This window comes from Galeopterus variegatus, unplaced genomic scaffold (genome assembly GCF_000696425.1).
Source record: "Galeopterus variegatus unplaced genomic scaffold, G_variegatus-3.0.2 Scaffold396, whole genome shotgun sequence".
NCBI lineage: Eukaryota > Metazoa > Chordata > Mammalia > Dermoptera > Cynocephalidae > Galeopterus > Galeopterus variegatus.
The window spans coordinates 364755-375093 of record NW_007726507.1 but is presented as its reverse complement, the minus strand read 5'-3'; positions in this window follow the sequence as shown (position 1 = coordinate 375093).

The window sequence follows — 10339 nt, the reverse complement described above, 5'->3', positions numbered from 1 at the left end:
AAAGATTTGGAAAATTTGCAACCTGGCCATGTGGTAAAGAAGCAGAGAGCATGCAATGGTGCAGCCCAGTGACCATTAGCTAAAAAGATTAGCACAAAAGTACGAGATTATCTAGAGAAGGGGGAAATGGCCCTGAAGGCAGCAGAAGCCTCTTGGGCCAACCCTTCCATATCAGGCCCAAAGACCTAGGGAGACAGAATGGTCTTGGGGAACAGGCTTGAGGAGCCCTCCATAGGCTCACTGCCCAGGACCACCTCAGGAAACTGCTTCCAGAACCAACACCCCAGCTGTTTTGGCTGCTCCAGCTGTGGCTAAATTGGCCCCAAGTGTGGCTGGACCCACAGCCTTGGAAAATAGAAGCCAAAAGACTTGACAGCATTCATGTGGTGTTAGGTCTACAGGCTCACAGAATGCCAGAGCTGGGAAGGCTTGGGAGCCTCCACCACTATTTCAAAGGATGTATGGAAAAGTCTGGGGGGTCCAGGAAGAGATCTGTCACAGGGGTGGAGTCGCCACAGACAACCTTCACTAGAGCAATGCCAAGTGGAAACGTGGGGTTGGAGTTGCAGCAGAGAAACCCCATCAGTGCCATGCCTAGTGGAGCCATGAGAGCAGGACCGCCATGGAGACCCCAGACCTGTGGAGTTAACAGCATGCAACGCCAGCCTGCAAGAGCTAAAGCATCACCTAAGACCAGGAAAGCCATAGGAACAGAGCTGCCAGAGGACTTGGGGACCCAGCCTCTACACCGGTGTGCGGAGGAGGTTGATAATGGACTCAAGGTACCTGATTCACTAGCCTTCAGATTTAATGCCTGCCCTGCTGGGTTTCAGACTTATTTGGGACCTGATACACCTTTCTTTTGGCCTGTTTCTCCCTTTGGGAACAGGAATATGTACCCTATGTTTGTCCCACCACTGTATCTTGGAAGTAGATAACTTGTATTGATTTCACAGACGGGACTTTGAACTTTGGACTTTTGAATTAAAACAAGTTAAGACTTTGGGAATGAAATTAATGTATTTGCATGTAAAAAGGACATGAGTTTGGGGGGGGCCAGGGGTAGAATGTAGTGGATTGAATTATGTCCCCCCAAAACTCCCTGAAGCTTGAGTTGTGTCCCCTAAGTTTTATGTATTAGAAACTTAGCCCCCACTGTGACTGTTAAGAGGGTGGGAAATCCTATTATGGTAATTGAAAGGTGGAGCCTTGAAGAGGTGATTGGATTGTAGAACCCTGCAGTAGTGAATGGATTAAAAATGGTGGTCAGGGGCATGGTTCTGAGGGCTTTAAAAGAAGAGGAGAGTCTGTCTGTCTCTCTGCTCTCTCTGCTTCCACCATCTTGCAATGTGAGACCCCTGGGTCGCTGTCACCACCACCAGATGAACTTTGGACTTCCCAGCCTCAGAAACTGTAAGCAATAAATTTCATTTTTCTTTATAAATCACCCAGTTTCAAGTATTTTTTTATAAGCAACAAAAACAGACTAATACAAGTATCAACTTTTATATTGTCCACAAATCTCACAGATAGGTGTGCTTATTTTAATCACTGTGCTTATTTTAATGAGAATCCAAATAGGGGGAAGATACAGTAAATGATTGTAGTACTTTGTCTCTTTTAATTTTCAGGTTCCACCTTTATGTCTCTTTGGTTTTTTTCACTTGCAATTGACTTGTTGAAGAAATGTGCTTTTAGAATTTCTCACAGTCTGAATTTGACTCCCCTTAGTGTATTCTAACATATTAGTCTGTGCTCTGATTTCCTATAAATTGCTATTTGAATTTAGAGGCTTGATCAGACTCAGGGTGATTTTTTTTTTTTTTTTGCAATGTATTAATTTAAAAAAAAAAAAAAAGAGTAATCTCAGGTTTTGCCAACAACTTATTTACAAATCAACAACTTTTTTTCCAGAAAGGTTCAAGTAACTAAAGCAAAAAACAAAACAAAAAAACTTAAAACTGCAGAAACAACGAACGTGAATTAACCTGAGTATCTAAGGAATGCCAAAAGATTAATTATATGCTTTGCAAACATTAAAAATGAGGCTTAGATATTCAAAACCCTATTTTTGATTCAAACAAATGAGCTTTATGCCCCAGGTTTGACTCAGTTTGCCTCAGCTACCACTAGAGGGAGGCCAAGGCACACCTGAAAAACCCACACCTGAAAAACAGGCCTTGAAAGTGAAATATTTAAATGTTTTTAAGTTCTTTTTATAATATCAAACATAGTTGTTATTCAGTATTAAAAATTATTTACTTTGTGTTTTACTAGGAAATGTCATATTAAAGTAATTTTATATCTGGACTGCCTATAATATGGAGGGAAATGCAGCCCTTGTGTGCTCTGTATAAACCACGTGACACAAAACATGCCCCTGAAGGTTTCCTTCACCCCAGACCTTTTCAAGACATTGAAAGATACAAAAATCTAAGTAGAAATTACTTCACATTGACTAAATTAATTTTTTTTAGCTTTTCTAAGCACTTTAAGACTGCAATACCCAACTCCCTTCCAAATATAATTTTAAAACATTAAACTGTACAATAAGCATAAAGAAATCCAACAAATTTCTATTTTTTCACATGATAATTAATCTATTCTGGGAGATTGAAGGAGAAATATTTAACTCTCTTTCCCCCCCACACCTCAGCACTTTAAGACTGCAATACCCAACTCCCTTCCAAATATAATTTTAAAACATTAAACTGTAAAATAAGCATAAAGAAATCCAACAAATTTCTATTTTTTCAAATGATAATTAATCTATTCTGGGAGATTGAAGGAGAAATATTTAACTCTCTTTCCCCTCCACACCTCAAAAAAAAAAAAAAATAGAAAGTCCATACTCCTTTGCTGGAGGGCTAAGCCCAGGTTTAGTCAGTCTTGTAGATAATCCATCTCTGTTCCCTGTTCTGAAAATAATCAGCTAAAATGTCAGAACTAATCTTTCCTTTTGCCACAAAATATGCACTATCCTTATAATGCTTATGCTTTACATTAGTATAACCCTTTAAGATTTATAACTTATTTTAACATGCTATTTAATTTTATCCTCAAAATCTTTTCTTTTTTTAATGAAAGAACATTGTTCCCATTTTACAAGAAACCAGCACTCCAAAAAGTGAAAAATTTTTTGCAAATTTCCACAGTTGTATTCTGCATAAACAGGACTCAAGTCCAGAGCTTCTGACTTCTGAAACTCAGGTACTTTGTGACTCTGCTATCAATGCTATTGCCAGGAATTTCAGTTCCCCTATGAATGATCCTGTTTCCCATTGCCAATGCCTGGAAGACTCTAAAAGCAATGAAGTGACACTTATGCTTCACAGCTCAGTAGACCTGGCAAGGAACTATGCAGACATGCACTGAATGGCTAGTCTTAGTGCCAAATGGAAAACCCATCCTCAGGCTCATTGGCTCTGCCAGGACAGAGGATTCAGAGCACAGAATGCACTACAGCTGTTTAGGCCATAAGGAGCAGGCCCAATGGAGTGCATCCTGAAGAAGCAGACAGATGGTGCAGAGGCTGGAGATTTTTCATGGCATTGATAAATGATGAATGTGTAACCATGAACATCTTCCCTAGATGATGGGGGCGGGGAGGAGTATAAACCATAATCCCAGGGGAAATAAAATTCCAGTCCAAGGCCAAGTGGTATGATGGTACATTTTTAACAACCAGCTCTACCAAACAAGGGAAAAGGAAGACCTTGATGTGTAGTTTGCCAATTCCTATAGTGTAAATATGAGTATCCCCTCCATGGCCAGTTTCAACCTACCGGACATCATATCCCTGAATGTGGAGCTGAGATGCTAATAATCATTCCTCAGGATGCTTACATCACCCCACTCTGGCCCTCTCTGGCTGTGGAAATATTAGAGGCAGCCCTGATAGGGAAAACTTCCTTTCCACACTCCTACAGATTCTATGAGGATGGATTTTCCATGAGCACAACTGGCTTCTTGGGCCATCCCTCACTTCTCCTCAGGGCTGAAAAACTAAATTATCTGATTGGTGTTTTGGGGAGAAGGAAGTGAGCGTGCTAGGCTAAGCCCCATTCTTCCCTTTCATTTGAGAATTTGCCTCCCTAAAGATGATGTACTTTCTGCTTTGCTGTCATGAGATAAAAGTAAGTGACCTTATGTCACAGTTTGCCCAGGATAGCCCTAGTATTTCATCCTATCAGCGCCCCATTTAACTCTTAAAATTGTCTTGGTTTGAGCAATATATTATATGTCACCTTGGGGAAAAGAGACTGCCTTTGCAGAGCAAGGCCTGCAGGCATCACGAAGAAAGACTGCCTGTTTCTGTCACCACAAAACTGAGCCACATTCTTCAACATCACTTCAATAGATAATAAAGCTGACATTTTGATCTCAAACTGCTTGACTCTTTTATCTAGTTCTAATTATGTTCCAAACCCAAGGAGTAGAACAACAGAGGCATTATTTTTGAGATCCTTTTAAGATTTCACCAAACTCAATGCCCAGACTGGCTGTGGCTTCTGGACAGGAAGAAAATGGAAGTCCACACACACAGAGATATAAGGGAGACCAGGTTCATTCACACTAAGGAAACAAAAAATAAAAAGTTTTAGTGAGAGCTTAACACATACACAACCCTGACATATTAAAAGCCGAGCATTAAATTGGGGTGACTTTTTAAACTGTGAGTCACCCGCACAAACATGTAGGAGACACCATTTGTTGTAAGTGTGTTTATGCTAGCTACCAATAGAGGGACTCTCGGGTCTCCAAACATCATCTTACCCAACCTTGACTGTCCTTTTGCCCTATGAAATCAATTGCAAACTTTCTTCAGCCCCTTATCTGTGTATCTATACACATGAAGCTGTGAAATACCCAAGTGGCACTCAGAAGAGCAAAATAACAAAGCTCCCAATATTAAAGCACTTAAATATGCAATATTTCAGAATGTGTCTCCAAACTACTCTCATCTTAAATCAAAGCCCACCTGACCATATGTCTAATTCAAATGTGGAATTGATTGTTTTTCAAAGGTCACATCCAATTATAAAGAATCACAAGTGGATGGGCGCATCCTTTTACAATTACAATCTCGCTAAAGATAGTAAGTCATTACCTATGTTTTCAAACTCCTCCCAACATAAGTGCCTGGGGAGTGAGAAGTAGGCAAACCTCAGGATAACACAGACAGAGAGACGGGCACACACACACATATAGGGCACAGTACAGAAAGTTGCACAAAGGGAAAGTGGCTTGATATTCTAGATTATTGTAATGAAACATTGAAGAACATAATGAACATTATGCTCTCCTAACTGTTACCAGCAGCAGCTGAGTTGCAAGGGCATCAGGAACCTCCATTTAAGTGCATGACCAAAGGCAGGGTGGGGAAGAATGCAGCAAGAACACTTCCAGATAATTCTGCTGATGCACCTGTTGGGTCGGTTATTTTCTTGCCAGTGCCACACATACACACCCATAGGTGGTGCCTCCAGATCACGAAGCACATTGTTCAGTCAATATCAGCTAGACAAAAAAAAAAAAAACATGTAATATGCTGTCCAAAGAGGACTTTTTTTTTTTTGCTTTAATTGTTGATTTTGGTTTCTTGTTATAGCCAAGCCCACCAGTCACCTACTCAACATCTATTCTCTTCTTTTTCCTTAATAACAGAACTTTGATATTATTTCAAGTTATAACATATCCAGCTAAATGACTACACTTACCAACCTCTCCTGTAGCCAGAGATGGTTGATGAGCAAAAAGTGAGCCTTTAGAGAAAGTTCCTTAAGACAGACAGCTGGAGTATGCCTTTTTTGCTTCCTCCCTGAAACATGTATGTGATGTCTGGAACCCTAGCAACCACGCTGGACTGTAAGACAACATTGGGGAAGGAAAACACATGCTATGGACAATGGAGGAAAAAAAGAGTCCGGGTCCTTGATGCCACTTTAGAGCTATCATACCAGCCCCTCTGCAGCTTTTTTTTTATGTAAGTAAAAATAAAATAAAATTCCACCTTGCTGGGCTCCTATCTGTGTTACTAGTAATTGAATGAAATTTACAATTGATATGCCAGCTGTCTGAATCACCCAAATTTCCTGATAAGTGCTGAATACCTACTTCTTTTTCAGATATAGAAACAAAGCTTCAAAATTAGCCATTACAGTTATAGTGATCTGATTCTTAAAATTAAAAATTAGGTCACATATTAAGAACAGTTTGAATCCACAGATCAGCTTATTTGAAATTAGGGCTGTGTTAGAACACCCAGATCATCAGATTCTGAGTTATTAAGTTCAAGCATGTTGCAGTAATCCTGACCTGATTTTCTACTTTGTCAGAAAAAAGATAAGTTTGGGTGCTGGGTGACACACCGTCTTCTAACCAGAAACTTCAGTTTAATACCTAATCTCTGAAATTAATTTAAGAAAGTGTTCTGGGTTTCCTGAAACTCACATTCCCCATAAACTGTGGGGGTTTTGTAGTAATTACACCTATGCTTCTCCCTCTGTACCAAAAAAGAGTTACTTGCACTTTTATCCTATAGAATTCAATTCCACGTATTTAATATTTGCCTTGCCTAAGCCCTCTATATCTGTTTCCCTATAAAAGGATAATAATATTAACCTGTCCTCCTAGGTGTGTTGTGATGTTTAATTAATGTTTACAAAGTATTTCGTGAGCTGTAGATGAAAGATGGTAAAGAAGCATAAAGCACTATCATTAGCCTGACTCATTGGTTACCCTTATTAGTTATGCAAAATGAAAGCCATGTTGCTACAACTAAAATAGTTATGGATACACATTATTTCAAGTATAAATCCCAGAGCAACTTATATCCATACACAGCACCAAATCTGCAAAGCAAACAACTGAAGCTCCTTGTCAGAGCAATATGCTTTTTTCTGTTAGAAGTGTTTGAAACCCTTTAACACTTAAAAATATAAACTGATTAGAAGGTTAAGATAATAGTAAAAACATGACACCTTTGGTAAATATATGAAGTTCTTTACACTTTAATATGTAATGAAGATTTGATCTGCAGTGATGTGAAACTATACAACTTGAAAAAAAGAAATTTTATTTGATCCTTTTGCAATTGAAACTAGCAACAATGAACTGAATTTGATAGGAAATTAAAACAATAAATTGATAACCTTGAAAGTTTGGTTCAACTGATGCTTCTTCAGTTTCTATGTGCCCAGTGTTGAGATACATGGTATTTTATATACAGTTTTTAACAACTTACCACTAAGTATAAAAAGGTATTTATTTAATAAATATATATTAAGATTTTATATATTTCTGAACCAAAGGGTTACTTACACTAATAGTCTATTCTGGAATCTAAAACAAAATTATTGTTGTATTGTGTGGCATGGACCTCTTTTTCAAGCTCAAATAGCTCTAAATCCTAAGGCCCCCTTGCTGTGTAGCAGAATGGAGAATTAGAAAATAGGAAGAGCCCTGCTGATAAGAACAGTTCGCTCTCCTAAAATTAGTTGGGGTAAATACATACTATCCATCCATAACTTATCTAGGGTGTACCATTTCAAAGAAACATAATAGTCTTAAAAAGAAAATACACACACACGCACACTCACACTACTATACAGTCAAAGAAGAGATTCCATGGCAGTTCTGAAAGATATACCAACTGGGTTCATCATTATATTGTGTCAGAGAATGAAATGATGACTGTCCTTCACTCAGAAAGTACATAGCTGAATTTTTCTTCCAACTTCTAGACAATTTGGTCAATTTGGGAACTCATGGTCTAGTCAGGTTTACATGGAAGGTAAAGGAGATTCACATCCATTTCATCCCCCAAAAGCACAAAGTTAACATTGTTCTGAGGGGAAAGTAAAGACTGCTATGGAAGTTGATTAATCCCTTAGGAAAAGGGAAAAAAAAAAAAAAAAAACTGGCAGGGCATTGCATTATGGGACTGGAGGGACTTTTAAAGGTAAACTAATTTGATGCCATCTTAAGCAGTCCAGATATAAAGTCATCCAAGTGTTGGAGATAATCCAAAACCACTTTTTTCCCTACCTCTTTGATGGCTTTTTTTCTATCACCATTACTTCTTTTCTTCCTCTAAACGTGCCATGACCCATATGTTTGCAACGTGGATGTCCCCTAAGTAGTCACTACTCCCCTTCCACTCCCAGATTTTTTTTTTAATATTATATGAATTAAAACAGGAAGAATCCCCATCCAGCATATAATGAAAAAACCAGCCTCCCCCACCTCACTCCTGAAATATCTTCATGAATTCTAAAGGAGCTTACATTACTCTGAGTCACTTCTTCCTCACATTTCTTGCTTCTGCTGAATTCCCCGGTGTCATCTCTTGTGGATGTTCCCTTAGCTTTACTCCAGATTGACTCAAGATGGAACACATTTCTTCACCATAATTTCCTCAAAAACACTAATCTTGTAAGATCTAATCACACAGTAACAATGGTTCTACATCTTTATTAAAGTTTCAGTGACAACATGTTGTAAGTGGGTGTGTTATATCACAGCACAGCATAGCAAAAGATTTAGAAATGAATTCAGTATTTTTGCTGTTCTAAGATACATTTTTCCCATTTTAATGTTTTTGGAATTTTAATACATTTTACAATCAAACTTTACATTTAAAGTATTGTTATATTTTTTTCTGAAAAACTTCTATTAAATTGATGTTATATCACATCATCCATGGTTCTGTGGATTGAATGTCCCCCCAAGATTCATTGAAGCTTAATCCCCACTGTAACTGTTAAGAGGGCAGGAAATTGGCAATTGAAAGATGGACCTTTGAAAAGGTTCGAATGTGAGGACTATGCACTTGTGAATGGATTGAGTAATGGGCATGGTTCTAATGGTTTTAAATGGAGAGTGAGTGAGCAGCTTTGTTCTCTCTTGCTCAGCCATTCTCACCATGTGATACTCAGTGTCACTGTAGAGCCACCACCAAGAACAAGGCCCTCACCAGATGTGTTCCCTGGACTTTGGACTTCCCAGCCTCTGAAACTGTAAGAAATAAATACTGTGTCTTTATAAATTCTCTAGTTTCAGATATTCTATTATAAGCAGCAGAAACAAACTAATAAAAATGGTGTCCTAGAAATCAGAGATCTGATAAAAGCACCTGTAATTCTTAGAAGCCCAAAGCCATACCCACCCTCAGGAACTTTGCACTGATCATCTCCTTTGGGAATCCTAGCTCCTGTTCCACTCCCACTCCAACATCCACTCCATTCCCTCCCAGTTTTTCCTATCTCCCAGTTTCTCCCAGTTCCTGGACTTCCTTCAGACTGCTTCTTCAAAACTCATCAAACTTCTTGTTTATTTCTCTTTATATCACTCCCAGACCACACTCAGCATGCTCTAAGTTTTTTTTTTTTTTTCCCACTACAATATGGCCCATCAAGGTGATTGATTAAGCAAAACGTTTCCTTTTTGAGGAGTTTTCTTGAGAGCTTTTAAATGTGTGTCCCCTCCCTCCAAATTTCAAATTAACTTTCCCACTGTTAGAATTCTTCCAGCACCTGCCATTAATATTCTTCTCTTTTTACATTCTTTCCCTTGGAATTCTTATCAAGTTTGATAGCAAGTGACTCCCACATTTCAGTATTCAACTTTTATCTCTGTTCTATATTTTGGACTGTTCTATGCTGAAAAATGTTGTTGCCAAATTTTACCACAGACACCACTTTAAATGTGCTGAGTTTATAAACAAAGGAAAATAAGTGACTTTTTATGAGACTCACATTCTGTGTGATTCATCAATACAGACTACAGAGTTAAGCAGCAAAGGTTTATTCTAGGAGGAAGGGCGAGATCCAGGTGCCCAGGCCCTCAAGGACGTGAAGTGACTTCCTTCAGGTCACAAGGAGATCATGGTTTACCAGATACCTCTGGAGAGGGACTGATGAGGGAGTATTGAAGAACAATAATTTAAAGATGATCTTGGGATCAACCTAGATGTCTAGAACTTCAAAGTCATTAAACAAAAGCTACAGCCATCCTCTTCCCCAAACAAACTCATGCTGTTCACAATTTTTCTAGTCACTCAATTTCAAATATTTAGCTTTGACTCTTCTGTCTCTATCTTCTTCTATATTGCTTCAATTGTCTAGTTTTTCCAGTTTGGGCTCTAAAATGTCCTTTCCGGGCCGGCCCGGTGGCGCACTGGATAGTGCGCCGCTTGGGAAGCGCGGCGGTGCTCCCGCCCGAGGGTTCGGATCCCACATGCAGACCGGTTTCCGCTCACTGGCTGAGCGAGGCACGGGAGCAACGACGAGGGTTGCAATCCCGTTGCTGGTCCCCGGTCCGGTGCGGGGGCAACGCT